This window comes from Triticum aestivum, chromosome 1A (genome assembly GCF_018294505.1).
Source record: "Triticum aestivum cultivar Chinese Spring chromosome 1A, IWGSC CS RefSeq v2.1, whole genome shotgun sequence".
NCBI lineage: Eukaryota > Viridiplantae > Streptophyta > Magnoliopsida > Poales > Poaceae > Triticum > Triticum aestivum.
In genome coordinates, this window is record NC_057794.1 from 52634589 (window position 1) to 52659913 (window position 25325).

A 25325-nucleotide genomic window follows, 5' to 3' on the forward strand; every position below is an offset into this window, starting at 1 on the left:
AAAATGCTTGCCAAGTATGATGTTAACCATAGAATTGCATCACCTTATCATCCCCAGTCTAGTGGTCAAGTTGAACTTAGCAATAGGGAAATAAAATTAATTTTGCAAAAGACTGTCAATAGGTCTAGGAAGAATTGGTCTAAGAAATTAGACGGTGCACTTTGGGCTTATAGAACAACATATAAAAATCCTATGGGTATGTTTCCTTATAAAATGGGTTTATGGAAAAGCTTGTCATTTGCCTCTTGAGTTAGAACATAATGCATATTGGGCAATCAAAGAGCTTAATTATGATTTCAAACTTGCTGGTGAAAAGAGGTTATTTGATATTAGATCATTAGATGAATGGAGAACCCAAGCTTATGAAAATGCAAAATTATTCAAAAAAGTTAAAAGATGGCATGACAAAAGAATCGAGAAGCGTGAGTTTAAAGTTGGAGAATATGTTCTTTTGTACAACTCTCATTTCAGATTCTTTGCAGGAAACTCCTCTCAAAATGGGAAGACCCCTACGTTATCGAGGAGGTTTATCTGTCTAGAGCCATCAAAATAAATAATGCCAAAGGTACTAACCCGAAGGTTGTTAACGGGCAACGAATAAAACATTATATCTCAGCTATGCCCATTAATGTTGAAAGTAATATTATCCAAACTATGACACCGGAATAACACATAAAGAGTCCTTCTGGAACACTCCAGAATCATGAAAATAAGGAGGTATGTGATACGGTAAGTAAACGGACTCCGAAAAATCTGCAAAAATATTTTTTGTTAGTTTTGGGATATCTAGAAAAATAGGAAAATAAGAAAGATGAGGCCGAGCAGTTCAATCTTCCGTGCCCTAACTTGGCGACGGAGGACACCTACGGCGACGGCGGAGAGGACGATGTCCGCGATCGGCGTGAGGACGGCGTCGGAGAGGTTGCGGCAGTGAAGCGCTTCGTCGCCGGCATCGTCGAGGGCTAGCGGTGGCGCTAGGGTTCGTGCGAGGGTGGAAGAAGGGATAATGACTGCTGTAAGTGTGTATTTATAGGTACAGGGGCGGCACTACGCTATTACACAGGTGCCCCTGGCGATTCGCATCTGAGTGACATGTGGCCATCATGCGGACTTGGGGTTTGTTCCACGTCCCACGCCCGCCTGGATTGTCGGGTGGTCGTTCCTACTTCTCTGGATTTCATGTGGATGAATGGGCATTGAAAACGGACTTAAAGTTGTCTCTGTTTCTTCTGCTGACAAGGGCGCAGAGAGGACATTTGACAGTTTCAATAGAATGCATATGACTTGGAGAGATAGAGTTTGAGATAGAAAGCATAGAGAGGTTAGGGTCCGATCACATTCACTTAGTGCAAAAGATTCAAACAAGAAGACACAACTATAAGTGAATGCTGTAGAGGACAGAACACTAGTATATATATATATATATATATATATATATATATATATATATATATATATATATATATATATATATATATAATCAACACAGTGAAGATAATCATGAAGACATGTTGAGATTGAAGCCAAATCAAATGTGAAGACATTGCAAGGTAACGCCATGAGTGAAACACTTCAAAATAGAACGTTTGGTGGTGGCGTTACCCACTGTATAGGAAGTATTAGACCCAGACGCGACGCACAATTATCGTGGCGCTCCGTAGTCAAATTCCACATTAATGTATTCACACTTAGAATGTATGTCTTCATTGATTGAAGATATACGTTACTTCGTGTGTTGCACATCTAAGTCATCAATATGCATAAGTGTTAGGATGTGTGCCTGATCACAGGACATATGAGGATTCCAGGATATTTAGCTCACCCCGTAACTTGCAAAATCTCTTCTCATCCAAGGGCTTGGTGAAGATATCTGCCAATTGCTCTTCAGTGTTGACGTGTATGATATCAATATCTTCCTTCACAACATGATCTCTGAGAAAGTGATGACGAATTTCTATGTGCTTTGTCTTCGAGTGCTGAACTGGGTTGTTGGCAATCTTGATGGCGCTTTCGTTGTCGCAGTAAAGTGGCACTTGCTTCAGATGAATGCCATAGTCCTTGAGAGTTTGCTTCATCCACAGAAGCTGAGCGCAGCAAGATCCAGCAGCAATGTATTCAGATTCAGCAGTGGAGAGGGATACACAGTTCTGCTTCTTTGAAGACCAACATACAAGTGATCGTCCCAGAAAGTGGCATGTGCCTGAGGTAGACTTCCGATCAACCTTGTCACCAGCATAATCAACATCCGAGAATCCAACCAGATCAAACTCTGAGCCCCTTGGATACCATAATCCAAGAGTTGGGGTGTGAGCCAAATATCGAAGAATTCGCTTCACAGCTAAGTGATGCGACTCCTTTGGTGCCGCTTGAAATCGAGCACACATGCAAACACTAAGCATAATATTTGGCCTAGATGCACATAAATAAAGCAAGGAACCAATCATGGAGCGGTATACCTTTTGATCGAACTCTTTACCATTGTCGTCGGGACCCAGATGATGTTTGGCTGGAATTGGTGTTGTGAAGCCTTTGCAGTCTTGCATACCAAACTTCTTCAGGCACTCTTTGAGATACTTCTCTTGAGATATGAAGATGCCATTGCGTTGTTGTCGTATTTGAAGACCGAGAAAGAACTTCAGCTCCCCCATCATAGACATCTGATATTGCTCTTGCATCATATAGCCAAACTCTTCACTGTACTTCTGATTGGTGCAGCCGAAGATAATGTCATCCACATAAATTTGGCACACAAACAGTTCACCATCATATGTCTTCGTGAAAAGAGTGGGATCTAGGGAACCAGGTATGAAGCCTTTGCTCTTCAGGAAATATTTGAGTGTGTCATACCAGGCCCGAGGGGCTTGTTTGAGGCCATACAGTGCCTTGTTGAGCTTGTATACCATGTCAGGATGTTTTGGATCTTCAAACCCAGGCGGTTGTGCAACATACACTTCTTCTTCAATCTTGCCATTGAGAAAGGCACTCTTCACATCCATTTGATATAGAAGTATGTTATGATGATTTGCATAGGCCAGCAGTATATGTATGGCTTCAAGTCTAGCCACAGAAGCAAATGTTTCATCGAAATCAATGCCTTCCACTTGAGTATATCCTTGAGCAACGAAATGAGCTTTGTTTCTGACAATTTGACCATGCTCATCTTACTTGTTGCGGTATATCCATTTGGTGCCTATTATATTGTGCTTCCGTGGATCAGGATGCTTAACCAGTTTCCATACATTGTTCAGCTCAAACTGTTGAAGCTCTTCTTGCATAGCTTGAATCCATTCAGGTTCCATGAAGGCTTCTTCAACTTTCTTGGGTTCTGTAATTGAGACGAATGCGAAGTGCCCACAGAAATTTGCCAGCTAAGTTGCCCTTGAACGAGTGAGTGGACCAGATGCATTGATGCTGTCAATTATTCTCTCAATCTGCACTTCATTGGCAACACGAGGATGTACAGGGCGAAGACTTTGCTCTTGCTGATCTGTGTTGTTGTTGGGAGGAATGTCTTCAGGCTGAGCATTGTCTTCATGTGGATCAGGTGCTGAGATGATAAGTTCTTCTTCAGGATGAGCTTCAGAAGGTATAATCTCTCCAGTTCCCATTAGCTTGATTGATTCACTTGATGGAACTTCATCTAGCACATTTGGCAGTTGCTCTCTTTGTGAACCATTGGTCTCATCGAACCGCACATCCACTGTTTCAACCACTTTGTAATGAAAGAGATTGAAGACTCTGTAGGAGTGTGAATTCTTTCCATATCCAAGCATAAAACCCTCATGTGCTTTTGGTGCAAACTTTGAGGTGTGGTGTGGGTCCTTGATCCAGCACCTTGCGCCAAATACTCTGAAGTAACTGACATTTGGCTTCTTGCCAGTTAGGACTTCATAAGATGTCTTGTTCAAAAGCTTATGAAGATAAACACGATTGATTGTATGGCATGCAGTGTCAATGGCTTCATGCCAGAATTTTCTTGGAGTCTTGTATTCATCTAGCATCGTTCTGGCCATTTCAATGAGTGTTTTGTTCTTGCGTTCGACGATGCCATTCTGCTGTGGCGTGTATGGGGCTGAGAATTCATGTGTGATGCCCAACGTATCAAGATATGTATCAAGTCCAGTGTTCTTGAATTCAGTGCCATTGTCACTTCTGATGTGCTTTATCTTGGCGCCATAATTGTTCATAGCTCGATTGGCGAAGCGTCTGAAGACATCCTGCACTTCAGTCTTGTAAAGGATTATGTGCACCCAAGTATATCTAGAGTAATCATCAACAATGACAAAGCCATAGAGGCAAGCAGTAGTGGTAAAAGTTGAGTAGTGAGTGGGACCGAAAAGATCCATGTGAAGCAGTTCGAAGGGTCGAGTAGTGGTCATGATTGTCTTCGAGGGATGTTTTGCCCTCGTCATCTTCCCTGCTTCACATGCACCGCATAAGTGATCCTTATTGAACTTGATGCCCTCGATGCCTATGACATGCTTCTTCTTTGCAAGGGTGTGGAGGTTCCTCATGCCAGCATGCCCAAGCCTCCGATGCCAAAGCCAGCATTCTGAAGCTTTTGCCAGAAGACATACTGCAAGCTGTGGCCCTGCTGAGAAATCTACCACATACAAATCATCTTTCCGATACCCTTGAAACACTAGAGACTTGTCAGATTCCATTAATACCAGGCAACGATATTTTCCAAATATTACGATCATGTTCAAATCGCAAAGCATTGAGACAGACATTAAGTTGAAGCCAAGGGATTCAACAAGCATGACTTTATCCATGTGTTGATCCCTTGAGATTGCAACTCTACCTAGACCCAATACCTTACTTTTACCAGTGTCAGCGAATGTGATGTGGCTCTTGTCGGATGGACGTAAGGTTGAGTCCATAAGAAGGCTTCTTTTGCCGATCATGTGATTTGTACACCCACTGTCAATAATCCATTCTGAAGATGCTGGTGTCGTACCCTACAGTGCAGTTAGGGGGATAGGCTTCATGAAGAGAATTGTGAAGCAAAAACATTTGACGAACCAGTGGGTTATGAAAACTTAGATCCAGATTAGGACTAATAGGGAGAGTAGCATGCGATTCAGGAACGAAGTACATAGTGATGCCATTCGGGCATTTTATCTTGCGCCCTACAAGATGTTTAAGGTCCCCAGCAATAGCGTCAGAAGATTTTGGTTTTCTGCTGGAGACCTTTCCCTGCAAAAGAGAGTTAAGCTTTCTTAGCCACCCACATCTTCAAGGGTGGCTTAGAAGCAATAAGTCTAAGTGCAACATCTGAGAATTTTGGCTTTGGAGCCCTAGCAAACAGTCTAGTAGGCGGACAATAGTACTCATAAGAATAGGCAGAATAGTTTTTGGTCATGTGAACATGGCGGTTTGATGAACCGCTCTGATGTTCATATGCCTGAGTATGGTTTCCCTGCAAAACATTTGCGTTAGTGCGACTCAGGTGAGTCCTCTGTCTGTATGAAGCCTTTGGACCGTATGAAACCTTTGGTCTGAGGTTTGTCTTCTTCATGTGAGATGTCATGAAGACATTCACAGGAAGATTTTCCAGACACCTTTTCGGAACCCAGATCTTCTTCATAGGCGGTCCATTCTTGCAGTTAGTACCAATGTACCTGGCAAACACTTCACCATTCTGATTCTTAAACAGTACATAGTTTGCATCAAAGGATTCATCAATGATAATGGGGTTAGCACAAGTGAATCCAGATAAATTGGATGGATCTGCTGAAGGTTCCTTTGCAGCAACCCACTTGGTTTTGGGGTACTGCTCAAGTTTCCAGTAAGAGCCATCTGCATTCATTTTCCTTACGAACCCAACACCCTCTTTCCTAGGGTTTCGGTTCAGAATCTGCTTCTTGAGGACATCACATAATGTTTGATGCCCTTTAAGACTTTTGTACATCCCTGTTTCAAGCAATGTCTTCAACCTAGCATTCTCATCAGCAATAGGAGTGGTATCCTCAGCAGAGGGGTTAGTTACCACATCAACAGTTGAAGATATTGCAGCAGCAGTAGCAGTGGAACATTCAGCAACAGAAGTAGCATTATCAGGCTCAATGCATTTAAGACATGGTGGTTCAAATTCTTCCTGAGCGAAACTGATTTGTTTGGCGCGAAGTGACTCGTTTTCCTTTTGAAGATCTTCATGAGCCGCTCTCAATTTCTCAAGATCTTGCTTCCTTTGAAGATAATCATAGGAAAGCTTTTCATGAGCTGTTGAGAGAGTATCATGACAACTTTCAAGTTCCTGATACTTAACGTGAAGATTTTTTATGTCTTCAATTAAGGATTCGGACCGAGTCATTTCAGCACCCAACAGATCATTGCTTCTGTCTAACAGTTTTTGAATATGTTCCATAGCTTTCTGTTGTTCAGTTGCAATTTTAGCAAGTGTTTTGTAGCTGGGTTTTGAACCACAATCAGAGTCATCGTCACTAGATGTTTGATAGTGAGTAGTGCGTGTGTTTACCTTGGCACAGCGTGCCATGAAGCAGTAGGTAGGAGTGGAGTAGTCCTTGTCATTTGCATCGGTGTCGGTGTTGAAGTCATTGTCTTCAGTGTTGAAGATGGACTTGGCGACGTATGCTATAGCCAGACTTGCAATGCCAGAATCAGACTCCTCCTCAAACTCCACCTCTGCCTCCTCAGAAGCGGACTCCTCCTCTGAATCCATTTCCTTGCCAACAAACGCACATGCCTTGCCAGATGAGCTCTTCTTGTGTGATGAAGACTTTGAGGAAGACTTGGAAGAAGACTTTGAGTATTTCTTCTTCTTCTTGTCGTCAGAGTCATATTCCTTGCTCTTCTTCTTCTTTCTGTTCTCATTGTCCCATTGTGGACACTCAGAGATGAAGTGTCCAGTTTTCTTGCACTTGTGGCATGTTTTCTTCTTGTAGTCATGAGCAGAAGCTTCATCATTCCTTCAGCTTGATCGTGAGGACTTTCTGAAGCCTTTCTTCTTGGTGAATTTTTGCAACTTCTTCACAAGCATTGCAAGTTCCCTTCTAATGTCTTCAGGATCATCAGAACTGCTGTCAGATTCTTCTTCAAATGAGGAAACAGCTTTTGCCTTCAAGGCACGAGTTCGCCCATAGTTTGGACCGTAGATATCTCTTTTCTCAGAAAGCTGAAACTCATGTGTGTTGAGCCTCTCAAGTATGTCAGACGGATCGAGTGTCTTGAAATTAGGACGTTCTTGTATCATCAGGGCTAGGATGTCAAACGAACTATCAAGTGATCTCAGCAGCGTCTTGACGACTTCATGTTTGGTGATCTCAGTGGCGCCGAGGGCTTGAAGCTCATTTGTGATGTCAGTGAGTCGGTCAAATGTGTGCTGGACATTCTCATTGTCATTGAAGAGGTTACGAAGGACACTGATTCTCTGATCTCTCTGAGTTGAGATGCCTTCATTGACCTTGGAGAGCCAGTCCCAGACTAGCTTGGATGTCTTCAAAGCACTCACACGGCCATACTGTCCTTTGGTCAGATGACCACAGATGATATTCTTGGCAGTAGAGTCCAGTTGAGTGATTTTCTTGACATCAACAGCAGTGACACTTTCTCCAGCCTTGGGAACGCCGTTCTCAACGACATACCATAGGTCGACGTCAATGGCTTCAAGATGCATGCGCATCTTATTCTTCCAGTAGGGATATTCAGTTCCATCAAAGACGGGGCACGCAACGGAGACTTTAATTATCCCTGCAGTCGACATAGCTAAAACTCCAGGTGGTTAAACCGAATCACACAGAACAAGGGAGCACCTAGCTCTGATACCAATTGAAAGTGTGTTATATCGACTATAGGGGGCTGAATAGGCGATTTTTATGAAAGTCTTCAAAACGTGGAAGTTATGAAGACAAACAGTAGAGATATACCTATTACTATGCAGCGGAAGGTAGACTACACTAGGCAAGCCATGGTCAAGTATTCAATAGAGTGAAAGCTCAGTGACAAATAGCTGCAGTGGAATAAGGATCAGGTAGGAAGATATTATGAAGCCAAACAGATCATACATTCACGTTGTGAAGACAAAAAGATAGAGCAAACATGCAATGACTTCACAATGAGTAACAGTAAGTAAGAGGAAGTGAAGATGAAACCAGTGACTCGTTGAAGACAATGATTTGTTGGACCAGTTCCAGTTGCTGTGACAACTGTATGTCTGGTTGGAGCGGCTAGGTATTTAAACCTTAGGACACACAGTCCCGGACAACCAGTCCTGAACACGCAGCTCAGGACACCCAGTCCTCACCGTATTCTCCTTGAGCTGAGGTCACACAGACCTCGCCCAATCACTCTGGTAAGTCTTCAAGGTAGACTCCCAAACCTTCACAGACTTCATTCACTGGCAGTCCACAATGTCTCTTGGATGCTCAGAACGCGACGCCTAACCGGCTGGAGGATGCACATTGCTCAAGTGTAATAAGTCTTTAGATCACTCAGACAAGAAGACTTAAGTGATGCCCAATTCTCTCTGGCTCTGGGTAGTTAGGGCTTTATCCTCGCTAGGTGTTCTCTCTCAAAGGCTTCGAGGTGGGTTGCTCTCAAACGACACAAGCCGTGCACTGAATCTGAGCAGCCCACCGTTTATGGTTGTAGGGGGTGGTCTATTTATAGCCACTTGGCAACCCGACCTGATTTGTCCGAAATGACCCTGGGTCACTAAGGAACTGGCACGTGTTTCAACGTTCAGATTTCAAACCCACACGACAACTTTACTTGGGCTACAAGCAAAGCTGACTTGTCCGACTCTGGACAAGATTTGCTCTTATAGTCTTCACTTGAAGACATAGGTTTTTAATTAGGCATCACTTCAGTCATTCTGACTGGTTCTCTTGGACCCCACTTAACAGTACGGTGGTTCCTATGACTCAACACAAAATGAAAGAGAACTACGAAAGATCTAAGTCTTCGAGTTCCATAGGCTTCACGTGGTGTCTTCTCTTGTCATAGTCTTCAATGTGAATATCTTCATATACCACCATTGACTTCAATATCGTCGTACATTTTTAGGGGTCATCTCTGGTAGGAAAACCGAATCAAAGAGGGACTTCTACCTGTGTTATCCTGCAATTCTCATAAACACATTAGTCCCTCAACTAGGTTTGTCGTTAATACTCCAAAACCAACTAGGGGTGGCACTAGATGCACTTACATAATGGGACAAATTGCCAATGACAGAGTAATCTTGTTATTATTGGCTTGATTATTGTTACAGTACAAAAATCAGTATTTTATCCATTCATCCATGGACAAGTGGATGGTTCCCTGTCCGACAAAGCATGCATTCATTCGACCATGTCGCATTATTGAAACGGAAAAAATGAACGGTATATGTGAAAAATACATTTTTCTTGATAAAAGAGTGCTTTTATTAACTCAAAATGCAGCATTAGGGGGATGCTATGCATGATGCATGGACAACCACATGTAGCATTAGGGTTAGGGTTTGTCTACTGTGGTGCGTCGTTGTGATGGTCGGAGCGGCGTCCGGGCGAATAAATGTGCTTTCCACCGTAGTTTTGCCGAGGCCGTGTGGTTGCCCATCATGTGTAGTATCCCCTTAGTGCTACATTTCGTGTTAATAAAAACAACCTTTATTGAGGAATTTTTTTCACTGGATACAGGACGAATACTAAAGTAGTAGTGTCAATCTTATATATTGACAAGTGAATTAGCGGAAAATGAGTTAGACTAGTGCAAAATGTGTAAACATTGTACCTATATCGTATTAAAAGATTGTGATTATATATTAGAAATGCACCAAGTGACAGAACATATGCTTCCATTGTGAAGTAATTTGTTGTGGTATTACTCACGGGTTTCTTTTGTTGGGTGATTTTCCTAGTCCGGCTCTACAGGGCACCTCCCGTACCCCCATCAATTTCGGTAAAGTTTGCTTAGATTGAAAGAAAGAGATCAATTTGTTTTTCAAAATTTAAAATTTGATTTAATAATTCCGGGCATTATTTTGACTGCTATTACTGGTAACCGGTGCCCACCAACATATTGTCCAACCAAAAAAACCTGGGTAATATTATTTTGTAATAGTGTTCCCTCTTTGGCTCCTTCCTTCGCCGGACCTCTGGGTATCCCCTCCTTTGATCCCCCCCCCCCCCCCCGCCCCAATCATTGGTTTTTCCTCACTGGTTGTCCTGAAAACCATCTCAACTTGCCCCACGTGCATCATATTGGCTTAACAAACAAAGTCATGTTTTCTTTGCTAAGCCAATAAATGATGGCTCAAGCGGCAATTGAAATCTATTTGTCTGCCACACAATCATATTAACGATAAAACTACAGGTAAATCGTGGCTATTGTGTTCAAAACTAGTAACTAAAATTTTAGTGCCGCGGATGTTCAAGACTATATTGCAATGCATGAGGCAATTGCCTTTTTTTGCGAGTAATTGCCTAGTTAATTACATAAATTTCCAGAAAGCGTATTCAATTCGTGAGAACTCATGATATGATAGAATATTTATTCATGTTATGCAGAGTTTGTCAAAGATCCAGATTGACACTGCTCAAGATAAAATTCACAGGTTGTAACAAAAAAAGGATAAAATATACTCCATGCCAAAAAAGAAGATAAAACTCAATACAGTCCCAATTTATTAATACATGTGAATACAAGACCAACATATGAACTTAGGACAGTGTACAAACGCACCAAGCAAGTACGTACAAACTACTAACACGCGATAGATTGATCCATATTTCCTTTCCACCTCTTAACATTTACTAATAAATACTAGCAAGTCTGCAGTAGATTCTCATATCATTCTTCTTCAGCATCGATCAATTCAAACAAGAGAATTATTTTATATCTGGATCCTGAATTTGCCGATTAATTGGAAGTACTTGTATCCTTGCCTGAAATTAAAATAAAATTTCTGTACGTCAGGTTTCTGCAGCGCCACATGAATTACATGCAGATGAATATATACCTACCATTTTTATCCGGCTTGTTCCTTAGTGCTTTATCTTTCTTCTTTTCTGCACACATGCGAACGCATAAGAGACAACAATTGGTCATGTCAAGAGAAAGTGCAACAGAAATCTTTTGGAGAACGAGTAAAAGAAGCTAGATCAAAAAGGTAGGCCCACATCGACGATGGTGCATGCATGCATGCACACGACGATCGGTATGTTAGCTTAGTAGCTACTCTTACTTAGAGACTAAAGTAATGTAATCTCGAGTGCTGGAGTACTACTAACCACCATTAGAAGCAGGTGGTTTCTGCACAGGCGCTGGTGGTTTTCCTGCACGGCAATATCAATCAATCAAACACTAGTACTACATGGATATGAAAATCAATCAAACACCAGTACTACATGGATATGAAAATCAATCAGTTTTCATTCATGCATGTGATTAAGATGTTAGGAGACCAGTTATGCTTTTCAATGTAACATAAGGCTAAATTTGGAGAGGCTGCGATGAAGATAGAGTCGATGAGAACCTTGCGCATAAGTTTCCAGTCCAGGCATAGGACCTCTATTACTCGGCGCTGCATGGCAACAAAAAGATATAAAAACTTTAATTTAATTGGTTAATGAACGAAACTATGATATCTGGAGGTTAACTAGCTAGCTCACCCTTCGACTTGGGCGGCATGTTGTTTGGAGTATGAGAGGCCTTGATCCCTAACTAGGCATGTTCAGCAAGTTTGAGCTGTGGATTGCCAAATGCTTGACAAAAGTTCGCTTCTTATAGGCTTACGCATGGAAAAAACCTAGAAATTGCCTTTAATTAGGACGATCATAACATTTCTTGAGGATATATTATCTATTTATAAAACTGATTAATTAGACTGATGTATACATGCATAAATTCATACGAGTGCCACTGTCATTAAATCTTCAATTTGACCAGGATTTTTGCCCAGTCTATACATATATCACATAAGCAGTTCAGAGTTACAGGGATTTTTTTTTGCATATGCCTACCAAATGGGAGGTGGGTTCCATTATTATTTATAATTATAACAGAACAACAGTTCAGATGGAAATAAGTGAAACTGGATGAAGTCCAAACAGACCAAAAGGCGCGAACAACCTACGAGCAACCTAGCTACATACGCACAGTAAATGGATAATTATTCAAAAGTAGATTCAGATGTTGTTTCTACCTCTCAGTAATGCACCCTAAAGTTCAATTCCCTGAACATGGCTAAACATTGAGAAAATATACAATTTTCCTGTCAAGTGACATATGTTGTGGTCCGCTTGTACATGGTTCAGGCTGGCTAGTATCCGCAATAGTTCAACCTGCAAAAATAAATAAATATCCGCAGTAGCTCACCTAAAAAACATGTATCTGCCCAAACGATATATGTTAATGAAAAATGCACAAAAATATATATTACTAGAAAACAACACGATATGTACGGATGAATCCACTCAATGTGTGAATGTCTCGCAAGAGTCTGGTCGAGTGTAATTTCGTTGATCATACAACTTAAATTAGCACAAGTCATTTGCGAGTTTTCTTAGGTAAAGTGTTTTGGGACTTAATGCAATAGCTCTCTAATTAGCAACTAGGTCTTGATATTCTACATAAACAACCACTGGTATGCAGATGGTATAACTATCATGGCGGAATTTTCCTTCATTTGACTAGCCGATGTGTATATATATGGTAGTTTTTTCCTTGATCCTTCCAAGTCGGAGTAAAATTAATTTTTCAATACATCCAGTCAAGTCTTGCGTGTATAATTTGCATGATATATTTCCTGATTATTGATTGGGTAGTTCGCTAATTAACAAGTACAAAATGAGCTCGGTATTTCTTCCAGGGAAGAAAGAGACAATGTAATTCTCAATAGTTTCTTTTTTGATAAATGACACTTTCATTCGATCATTATATCAAGATGATACAACTGTGCTGAACATATATCAGACCTCTGCATACCAAAATGAACGCAACCATCACTATCCCGTGGTGCAGAGCATGGTCATCTAGCTCCGCAGCCCGAGCAAGCTTAGCTCAAGGTGGGTTATCCATGCCCCCAACCCCCCAACCGAGTTGTCAGCCCTTTTCGACTACAATTAGGGCACAGTCCCCGTGCGACGTGTAAGGTTTCAAGCCAGATCTCTCGCTGGACGACTATGCCCTATCAACCTGTTCTGAAGTATATCTGATCATTACTAGAGACTACATCCTACATGTGCTCGGACCGTTCAGAGACTGGTTGCTTTAGGTTGGTCGTAATGGTAGTATCATATCTAGTAGTATTATGCATGCCAACTAAGTAATTTTGATGAGGTGGCATACAATTGAATGAAGAAAGAAAGGGTTGAATATCATATCATGATACCGTATCATAATAAATGTTATGCTATTATGTGTAATGCATGGCTACAAATAATGTAATCTGTGATACTAATATATGGGATGATACATTAGGGAGGTAGTATCATATGTATGATACTAACTTATGAGACTACCCATTACAATCAGACTTAGAGCATGAGCGAGTATGATATCATAATAAATGTTATGCTATTATGTGTAATGCATGGCAATAATTAATGTCATCAATAATACTAATATACTCCCTCCCTTCCCAAATATAAGTCTTTTTAGTGATTCCAAGAAAGTGACTACATACGGAGCAAAATGAGTGAGTCTACATTATAAAATATGTCTACGGTGTTGAATGAGTCCATAAGGTGTGATCGGACCGCGTCCTCGTCTGCCTGTACTTACTCTCTCGCGATCGCATCGCCCCCCCCCCCCTCCGCGGGCGGCCTGCCGCGCTCCGTTCTCTCCCGCCTCCAGCCCCCTCTCCCCTTCCTCCCCGCCGCGTCGCTGGCGCCCGCGACCGGCCTGGCCCCGGGGTCGCTGGTGGCGGCGGCCATCCTGCCCTTCCCCTCCAGGTGGCTCCGGCGCGGGGCGGAGTTGCTCCGGGGGTGCTCCTAGGCAGCGGCGGTCCAGCTGGCGGCAGGGTTCCTTGCCGTAGAGCGGGCGGGCGGCTAGGCGGCGGCGCCGTCGTTGGCGGCGGTGCTCGGCCCAAATCTAGGCCCTACGGGGCCCATCTGGACCTGGGCGGGCCGGCGGCGGGGCTGGTTGGTGGTGTGATTCCCGGGATGCAGGGGAGCGGCGTTGCGCGACGGGGGCTGGCGGCACCGACACCAGCTTGCTGCAGCACGGCCGGCGGGGCTTAGCAGGCCTGTTTCGGGCCTGGCCGGGCCACGGGTGGCCTGGTATGCCCCGCTGTCGTGTCCGGTCGGCTACCGCGACAATGCCGGGGGCACGGCTCCTTGCACGACGGCGTTGGAGGTGGTTCCCTTCCGCTCGGCCTTGGTGCTGCTGCTCTCGTCACATGGCTCTTCTCTCCGGTTTTCTCGGCCTCGTGGTGGTGCTCGTAGTGAGACGGCGTGGGCGGCGGCGCAACCGCGGTGGCGCATTGGGTGGTTGTTTGGTTGGTTGGCTCCGTATGGGCGGTGGTGTTTGGTGTGAGGGAGAAATCCTTGCCGGTTCGTCCGGCGCCGATGCGGTGACACCGGCGGGTGCCACCATTCCTTCTTGAAGGGCGTCGTTGGTAGCCATCCCCTACTTTCCTCCGCATACCGGGGGAAACCCTAGGACTTGTCCGAGCAGCAGCGTCGTCGGCGTCGCATACCTTCTTGGAGGTGCTGCTTGGTATGCAGCACTCGGAGCCTCGGGCTGTGGTGGGGTGTTTCCGGAGGGCGCAGCGGTGGCGGGCCTTCCGCGCTTTGTCGAGCTGCCGTTATTGGCATTATGTTTCTTCTTTTTGTCTTTGGGCTTGTTGTGCTGCTCGCCCCAGCGTCGAGATGTATACTATGTTGGCTGGTTGCTTTCGAATACAAAGCGAGGGAAACCCTTTTTCGATAAAAATATGTCTACGTACATACATCCGTATGTTGTAGTCCATTTAAAATGTCTAAAAAGACTAACATTTAGGAACATACATTAGGAAGGTAGTATGATAATCCATGCATGGCCAAACACATCCTTAACCACGACGCCAAAAGTATGTTCAGCTGCACATTTGCTAGGGTGGTCCGTAACTCTATACATGCATGCTACTCTTGCTACTAGTTATTATTATTACGGTCTGTTTTCTCCGTTCAATAATGTGACATGATCGTGTCTGCATGTCTGGTAGGACAGTGTGAATCTTCCAATATGCCATCGGTCAATGGAATGGAATCATATGTGCGCGGCTGTTTTTATATATACGGCCAACAAGACAATAATAAGATGGCTCTAGAATCTTCATTTCATTAATTGCTCTTGGTTGAACTTTCTAACGAATTTGTGTGGTTCACACCAGGTTGGTTCGCTGCTCAGCGGCTGTAAAAACACGCGGACGAATAGATAATCTCTAGTCTCCAGTTGTAAGTGCGAACATGGAATTTCATCTTAGAGACGTCTGTAAGGCACATGTGCAAGCATTTGACGAGGACATGCTCACATTCGTACTTGGCCGGGTTACTTCTCTTGGCCACCTGCGCTAGATCACGGCACCGCTGTAGCTTGTTCACTCATTCATGGTCTTGCTATTTTCTTTGTTTTTGCTCCGTTAGCTCTTGATAATAGAACCCGATCCATTCTTTTTGGATCAAATGGGAAAAAAGAAAGAAAAACAAAACTCATTTTCTCTCTTGCGGCCAGCGAGTTGCCAGTACAAGGATCCTTTCCAACTGAATTCATGAATTGTTACATGGACCGATTTGGAGTCAGAATTGGACGCGGCGGTTATATATAGCTGGATGTGGAGCTCCCTACCATGCAACATAAGGGCATCTTCAGTCGCACCCCCAGAAAGGCCTCCCAGACGTTTTTCTTGCACCGACGCCGAAAAATCGGCCCAGTCGCGCCCCAGGAGCCCGATTTTCGCCCGGCCTGGGCCAAAAACAGCGCCGGCGGACCCCAGGCCGAACCCGGCACGCTGGGGGCGCCCGGGGGCGCCGGGCGAACTTTTTTCGCGCGAAAAAGCCGCGGACCCGACGCGTCAGCGACACGGCTCTCTTCTCGCCCCTTCGTCGTCCTCATCGCCTTGTTTCCCGCGGAGAATCAATGCCAAAGCTGCCGCGCTGCCGCGCCGGTCAGCCTGCGCCATTGATGCCTCACGGGCGGCACAGTGAAGGCCGGACGACGCGCGTCCCTCGCCCTCCCTCGCCCGCCACGCGTAACACGGCGGCCACGCGTACGGGCGGCGTCTCGGCCTATATAAGACGTGCACCAGCGTGCTCGGCGACCACACTCTCTCGCCGTCGTCGTTCCTCCCTCTCTTCTCTTTCGCCGTCGTTTCTCCCTCTTCTCTCTCTCGCCGTCTCCACCCATGGCCGAGCGCTTCCCTGGTGACGGCGCGGCGGCGAACGGCTTCGGCCACCGCCATCTCCACGAAGACGAGACTCGCCTCCTTTACAAGGCCGGGTACCCGGTCCCGCCGGACATGCGGGTGCCCGGCGCGTCGAGGATCAGCGCCGGCGGCGTGCCGGTGCCACCACCACCCACCGGGGCGGCGCGGGTGCGGAGATCGCACGCATCCGCGCGTCCCTACCACGGGCGGCGAGGGAGGGGCCATGGTACGTCTCCGACAGCCCGCTCTGGGAGTCCTACTTCCGCCGCCGTCACGCCGAGCAGCTCGAGGCCACCAACGGCGTCGAGCCCTCCGGCAGGCTCAACTCCAACGGCCGGCGCCGATGGTGGGGCGTGTCCGGGCGCACGTTGGAGGCCGTCCTCGAGTACATCGAGGGCGGCAACACGCCGCCCCTCGAGTATCCCGATCCCCCGTCCTTCTCACGCCGCCAGGGAAGTTCCTGGACCCCGAGGCGCATGGAGACCGGGGGGTCCTCCTCGTCGTCCGGCGGCTCGCCCTGCCTCCGCCCCGTCAAGCCGGAGCCCCAGGACACATCGGTCAGTGCCCGCACGCGCAGCTCCGGCGTCCGCATCAGCGGCGCCAACGCCTCCCCACCCACAGGCCGCTTCGTCCTCGTCAAGCCCAAGCCGGAGCGCGGCCTCCCGCGGAGTACGAGGAGATAGCCCGGCGCGGCATCTCCGACGAGGACGCCCTGCGCTGGGCGCGGGACGACTACCTCCGCGACGAGATGGTCCGGCAGCGCCGGGCCTTGGAGGAGATCGCCGCCCGCAAGCGTGGGCGCGAGGACGAGCACGGCGTTGTGGTCCTTGACAGCGACGACGACGACGACGCCCCCGGACCGTCCAACCCGCCGCGCCAACCGGGGGAGAGATGCAGCAGGGGCGACGGAGGCGCAGGCGGGGGCGGCGGCGACGACGACGGCGACGATGACGACGGCGGCGACTACACGCGGTTCTACCGCCTCCTCGGCATGTAAACCGCGTGGGCGGGCGGCGAGGCGGGCGGCGAGGGGGACGGCGGGGGTAGCTCGCCGAAGTTTTTTTCCTTTTTTGTAAAATATGTTTAAGTTTGAACGAACTGGCCGATGTTTGCTTAAATTTCAGTCGTATTTGTGCCGTATTTGAATTTTTTTTAAAAACATGGGGCGCCGCGACTGGGGGGCATCACGCCCCCAATGCGCGGTTTAGCGCCGGCACGCCCTGGAGGGCCTGGGGGCCGAACGGCTGGAGATGCCCTAAGTACCAAACAGAAATGGAGCACGCATGGTGCAATTATGCATAAATAGACCATTGAAAATAGCTATAGATACAGAACTGTGAAACAACAACAACAAAATTGCATGGTAATACATTTTTCATTCATATAAGAAAGGATAAGGTATAAGCCATTGTAGACATCGATCTGACAAAACTAGAAAGATAGTAGAACATACTAATCTTTGCATAAGTTTATCAGTAGCGCGGTTTAAAAATGGGCGATACTGCTAATTAGTAGTAGCGAGGGGTATAAAAATCGCGCTGCTACTAAGTGGTCTCCAACAATGCCCCGAGATAGGCCATAGTATTAGCGATGGATATAAAACCGGTGCTACTACTAAGTAAGTTGTAGTAGCGCAGGTAAGACCCCCACGCTACTACTAAGCGTGTCCACCCCACCACGAACTCACATGTTCCTCGGTCCACCCCACCCCGGCTCATCTCCCCGCCGTCTCCACCACCCACCCTTTCGCAGTGGTTGGCCTCCCGACCCCTCCTCATCTTCTCCCGCTAATCCCCCCATTCCCCTCGCCACCGTCGTCGGCTGCCCAAGGTGAGACCCCAGCGCCCATCTCCTCCTCCCCTTGCGGATCTACTCTCTCGCCGCAGCTTTTAGTTTGATCGCGTGGCGCGCGGGCGGGCGGGTCGATGGTCAGAGAGGAATGGTGCGGCGCCGTCGATCTGTCCTTCATGCAGATTCGCTGGCTGCCGTCTTGGTCCCTCCACGGGTTAGGTTGGATTTGCCCGGCGGACGGGTAGGCAGGCGCCGGAGGGGTATGCGCTCGTGAGATTCGATCTGGCCGCTGCTTCGTCGTTCAAGGTGGATTGGGGGTCGGTAGGTTAGGATGAATCGTCAGCTGCTGGATTTGCGAACTCACGGCTGAGCCATGGCTATGCTTCTTGGCTGAAGAGCACACGCGGCCTGAGTAGCCAGTGACTGGACACTGCCATGCCTCGTGCTCTGCTTCCACAGCTAGCTCTAATTAGATCCCTTTTTTGCTCCCCTGCCCAGCTGTTGTTAAAACAAGTGTGTTTCGTGCAGATGAATGTCGACAAGCTGAAGAAGGTGGTCGGCGCCGTGCGCACCGGGGGCAAGGGCAGCGTGCGCAGGTGCTTTTGGTTGTTTAACCTTGTTACTGTCTTCCATAAGTATTGCTATATTGGTTTTGCTACCAGCAGTAGCGTTTCCTGCTTTCAGCACGTTATGTGTTTCTACAGATACCCATTTTGTCTCTGTGAATCGATTGCCTCAGACCTAGAATGTTTCTTCAGAATGACTGATTTATGCCCCGTGGATCGTTGCTGCTCTCTCTCTGTAGAAATGCCAAAATTGAAGCGTGCTCACTAAGCATATTGATTATCATCCAAACATACTGGTGTTGCATTTCTAGATTTATTAGTCACTGAGTGCCATTTATTGGACGCTTCAGACTACAAAAACATGAATCCTTTCGCATCTTGTTATACTCCTACTTAGTTTTCCACTGATGACAGGAAGAAGAAGGCCGTTCACAAGACAACGACCAATAAAATCGGGCTGGCCTGCTGGAGCCAGGTCCTCTCCCAGCGCATTGTTGATTGATTCACATGAAGTGCGAGACGCCAAGAACTCGGGGAAGTCCTAAGGCCGCCTGCCTTCGCCTGCCCAGGACTCGATCTGGATCCCCGCCGACAAGCCGATCCCCGTCCTCCTGCTTGCGAGAGAGATTGGACGCCGTGGGAGCGCCCAGATCCCGCCATGAATCCTGAGTAGTAAGTCCCTCCCTCCTCTGCTTCGCCCCCAGCAGTTCCGATCGGGGCTGGGGCTTTTGGGCTGAGATCTCGCTGGATCTGGCGTGCGTGGGGGTTGACTCTCGATCCCAGCAGAATCGTGTCGTTTTTTTCTTTGTCTGGATCGTGTCCGCGAGGGGAATGCAATGTTTCCAGCAGAGTTTGTGTTTAAATTAGGTGAAATCTGATGTGAAATCGTTTGCTGTGTGCACCTATCTCGCTCCATGCCGCTGGGTGGATGTACTCTTTTTTTACCCGGTCGTTATGATTAGTGTTTCCAGCGTTGTTTATTGTGGATTTTAGATTCCTACTACTACTATCTAACGGCAGTAAAAGAACAAGACGGAGGAATAGAGAATATGTCAGTTTTGGTGAATTATGTATGCTAATGTCACTTTGCACCATCTCTAGTTTCGTAGTCACTTTGCATCCATGATCCAATCCGTCTCCACACTGCAGATGTGGGTAAAGTGCACAAGTCTGCTTAACATCCTTTACAAGCACATCCAAATGCTCTGTCTCTTCATGTTGTATAACTGTGATAGTCATGGGCTGATATAACTGTTTGTTCGGTTACCGCTGTAACTGTGGTTGCACTCCACTCATTCAATGTTACAATATCATTATATCTTAATGCTGCAAGGGGAACTATTTTTACATTCTATCACAGTAATCACACACTAGTACATAGGTATCTATTAGCTTAGCAAAACTGGCATTTTGGCTGAGTATTAAACATCAAAATGTCCCATCATCTGTCGCTGCTTACATTTCTAAGCCTGACAATATTATTCCATCTAATTGTTGTGTGTTATTATCTTGAATACATTTCTCTTTTAATTTATTTTTAATCTTCCAAGCCTGGACATAGTTATTGTATCTTATTATCATCTTTGGAAGTGGCCGGACCCTTCCGCGAACCCGGCGCAAGCCAGAGGTACGTCCAGCGCGCTGCCCTTTTTTTATCATCTTGGAAATGTCACCACTACTTGTTTTATTCTCTGCACACTGTGTTTGCTGGAGACTAACATTCTCTTATTTGACCATGCAGTGATTACCTCTTCAAGCTATTGCTTATTGGAGACTCAGGTGTTGGCAAGTCATGTCTTCTGTCAAGATTTGCAGTAAGAATCTCTATCTCAAGCATGATCCATTTTGCTATCTCTTTCCCGTCTATATATTATGGAAGGTTTCCATGTTAAAATTTAGGTAGTTGATGGATACATCATGGAGCTGACCATTTTGTTTATAATATGTGTAAGCTGAATCATTATTCACAATTGTTCGAATTTAAATTGGTCAACGTGAATAGTTCATTATTGGTAGCTAGTACATTTTCCACAAGATGATGGGCATCCTTATATACTACTCCCTCTGTAAACTAATATAAGAGCGTTTGGATCGCTCCCTCTGTACATTTTCCCGCCCGATTTAAATTGGTGCTCTCTCAAGAGTCAACGTCGACCCCGGCGCTGTTTTAAAGAGCAGTGGGAATCAATTTTCTGATGTCCTTTGTTGGCGATTTCCCTATCCATAAAATGATAAATTTTGAACAGATGTTAACTGTCAAATATTTCAAGCATATATAGCTCAAATACACTAGTATTTCTTGAATGCACCAAAACAAGAAGATAGCATGAACACGTACAGCTAGGGTATGCATTTAGTAGGTGTTTTTCCGTTTCGAAGATTCATAATAGACTAAAAGAGACAGATAATTGAAGAAAATGCCCTACTGGATCTGCACGAGGGCGTGAACTAACGAGTTTTCACTTTCTTGACTGGGTGCAGGGTGATCGACGAGGACTATTGCGGCCCGATGGGAGTCGTGCTTTTCAACTACTCGGAGGCCGACTTCACCGTGCAGCCCCGCGACCGCGCCATACAGATTATCGTCCAGGCGATTGCGACGCAGGAGGTCCCCGGGGTGGAGGACCTCGACACCACCGTTCGGAGGTCACTGAGGTGGAGGATGACGCCACCGTCCAGAGTTCCTCAAGGTGGAGGACCATGATGCTTTGTACGTACATCTAGAGAAGTGGTCTAGTTAGGTTGGTGGTGAAACGCTAGGGAAGGTACCAACCTTTTGATGATGGTTGTGTGTGTCCTCGTGATCTCTTCGAGTTGAGATGTTGAATGTTGCATCCATGAACACTGCAAGTGTTAAGATGGTTCTGTGAAATTTATTTTGCACTGGACGTGTCTCTGATCTCCGTTCATGAATACTACATCTATTTTTATTATTTTAATTCCTAATTTACTACTAGTAGCGTTGGGAAAAAGTGCCCTACTAGTATTTAGGATACTAGTAGCGCTGGTATTGTAGGCACGCTACTACTACTTCATTAGTAGTAGCGCGAGTCTGCAATAGCAATAGCATGGGTGGCACACGCTACTACTAACAAAGTTAGTAGTAGCGTGGGTTTCTCCCACGCTACTACTAACTATTAGTTGTAGCGCGATACAAGTAGCGTGGGTACCTGCGCTGCTAGTAGCCATTTTACCCGCGCCGCTAGTAGCCTTTTTCCTAGTAGTGTGCCTATGGTCATGTATTTCAACAAGGGTCTGGTTCAAATGTTAGGTGATGCAATACCTACAGAAATTTCACTTGACAATGAATCTAAAGATTACTTTTAGCATATAGCATATCTTTCGTTAGTCAAATTGAAGAGAAAATCCCTCATCGACTTATAAACCCGAATGGAGACATTACAATTGTGCGAATATTTTTCAGATTTTTTGACGCACCATATATAAATATGGAACACAGCCTACTGCCACAACCTCTATATCCATCAACTCCCTTTCGATGTAGTATTTGGCGTCTTAGAAGACGAGAAGGAACAGTATACTCAGCAGAACATTCCCTAGAATGCGAGTGGTCGATGACTCCTTGATTAGTTGCATACATGTGACTTCCACTCCTTCCGTTTCTAAACATAAGTCTTTTAAGAGATCCCATAATGGACTACATATGAAACAAAATGAGTGAATCTACACTCTAAAATATGTCTATATACATCCACATGTAGTTTGTAGAGAAATCTCTAGAAAAACTTATATTTAGGAACGGAGTGAATACAACTTATTATTACGGTTCATTTTCCTAAGGAACAGTATACTCCGCGGCTGTGCACACGTACACACGTCCAAATTGATATACATTCCACTTGAATGTGAGATGCATTCCACTTGAACGTGAGAAGATGGAGTTTTCTAAGTAGCCTCTACAACTTAGGGGCGTAAAACCAGGTGGAATGTATATGTATTTATTTGGACGTATTGACATGTGCACAGCCGCGGAGTATGAAGTCAGCGAGTGAAATCACAACCAGCTCAGCACAAAACCTTCAACTGAGATCAATTAATGGGACAAAGATTGCCAATGACAGAGAAATCTTATTATTATTGGCTTGATTATTGTTACAGTAGAAAAACAGGTATGCGAATCAGTATTTAATCCATTGATCCATGGACAAGTGGATGGTTCCCTGTCCGACAAAGCATGCATTGACTCGACCATGTCGCATTATTCAAAAACCGATACCATGGTATTGGCTTTTCATAGTTTAACACAACATAGTAGAAACTGCAGGTTCATTATTTAGGGAAACCATGTATTTCTCATGGTGTGAACATAATATCCTGCCATAAGGGTCTGGTCGTGTGTAATTTCCTTGATCTTGCCGTCAAATTAGCACAAGTCTTAATGTAATAGGTCTCTAGCTAGCTTGGTCTTGATATTCTTCATAGACAGCTATTGGTATGCAGATGATATAAATAACTGTCATGGCGCAATTTTGTTGATTTGACTAGATGATGTGTATATATATGGTAGATGTTTCCTTGGTCATCAGAGTAAAATTTAATTTCTCAACACATCAAGTCTAGCCTTTTACATGTAGAATTTGGACGATATACGTTCATGATTATTAATTGGTCAATTAGGGTTTGTCAATGTTGCTATCTTAGCAATGCCCCACAGAATAATTATTGTTGGATGAGAGAGAAATGAGAAATATTTGCCTTCTCTTAGCTAAGAGATGATCTTTCACTTAGAAAGATAAGATAGTTCCATCTGTTGTAAAAGATGGCATTTTTAGCTATATATATTTCTAGTTCAGTTTTAATCTTTCCACAATTTTAGGAGCATGAAATATTAACTGCCAGATATAACACTAAGAGATAATTCATTGTACAATATGTTTCTATATCTAAATGACATACATGATGTAAGATGAGACAATCGGGGACCTACCTAATGCCCCAAGTGTAATTAGTACTTCCATTGGTAGAGTGCGGCCTCCTTGAACACACCCACGGACGGAGCCGGCAGAGTAGTAGATAGTCTAATATGGGTATCACGATATCCCGTCTTTGTTCTTCCACTCAGAAATTGTGTGCAAAGTACACACCATGTTTCTAGATACACATGACATGATAGTGTCCAGTGCAATGATGCCCCGCCACCCCAAAAAAAGCTTGTTGGACTGAAACGTTGACATTTCGATTAATAATGCAATAACAGAAACTTTAAATATATATGATTCACTATATGTCTATAAAATATTTATTTAATACAAGTGGCATAATAGATTGAAAATGACTAATCTTTTTTCAATGCATGATGACATATTGAGGTGCCATGCTTACGCGAAAGTATTATGGAAACCCTACTTTAGTATTGAGTAAAATAAATTACGAATGATAATAATTTAGGTTTACAGCCGCTGTCCCGTTTGCATCATGGGTTCTGATGTAGTGGGATTTCGCCTTTTTGTTACACCACTTTCTCCAACATCGGCCCCTTTCTTGAAACACCTGGACTTCCCGCGCATCCACATCATCGACGTCCCCAACAAAAAATTGCCCGCTCGACTCCCTACCCCTGCTTCCAGGTTCCTACTCTGTCATTGTATCCCACCATAGCACACATTGTTGACGACACACGCAATACTGGAACAAAGCAAGAGGCAGCAAGGCTGCAAGAAAAAGGTGATTGCAACTCTGCAATGACATCGCTGCCTACCTGCCCGACCGCCTCACCAAACTCACCCTCAACGTCTTCTTCTAGATTGCGCGTATCTAGCTCATAGGCCTCTCCTCCACTTTTACATACGTCGGTAACCTTTGCACGTTTCCATTCGTGCTTGCTCCTATATGTGTGTCAGGTTGGAGAACCCGTCACATCACCCTCCACCAAGGTCCACCTTCCATCTCCATTTCTCCTCCTATCCATGGCATGTAATACGTACAAGGGTGTCCCAATCTTTGGAAGAGAAATACATGTTGATTTGGCTGGAGTTGACTTTGAAGATCCGACTAGAATGTGAGACGATGTTGCGCCTATGTAATCGCTAAACTAACTCCATAGTTTTTATTGACCGAGGCGGAGCAGGATCAACATCACCATGAAGGTCTAATTTCTTGAAGCAATCGAACTATACTATGTAATCTGGATATTGTGAAAATAGATAAAGTGGTCTTGGTTTGTGTTAGGCACAAACAAAGTACACACAGTTGCAGTTGTGTTGAGTATTAAATAAAAAAATCCGACCTAAACGAACCCCTGTGACAATATTTATGGCGGGGCAGGGAAAATTTGGCTAGTCCTAAGAGCGGGCCGAATGCAACCCGAGGTAGGGTTTCTTCATGAATAAGGTCTCTAGAAACTGCCTATGGTCATGTATTTCGACAAGGGTCTGGTTCAAATGTTAGGTGATGCAATACCTACAGAAATTTCACTTGACAACGAATAAAAAGATTATTTTTAGCATATAACACATATTTCGTTAGTCAAAATGAAGAGAAAATCCCTCATCGACTTATAAACCCGAATGGAGACAGTACAATTGTGCGAATATTTTTCAGATTTTTTGACGCACCATATATAAATATGGAACAAGCCTATTACCACAACCTCTATA

General features: G+C 45.1%; 1 long non-coding RNA gene across 2 annotated transcripts; it reads left to right on the forward strand.

Moving 5' to 3' along the window:
• The first annotated feature begins 18053 nt into the window (after window positions 1–18053).
• LOC123090824 (uncharacterized) lies at window positions 18054–21586 on the forward strand. Of its 2 annotated transcripts, XR_006442638.1 has the most exons (5): window positions 18054–18181; window positions 18671–18738; window positions 19123–20335; window positions 20450–20522; window positions 21190–21586. It is a non-coding gene; the product is annotated as an uncharacterized lncRNA (long non-coding RNA). The 2 variants fall into 2 exon arrangements; XR_006442628.1 differs by having other exon boundaries at window positions 19123–20522.
• Window positions 21587–25325: the final 3739 nt, after the last annotated feature.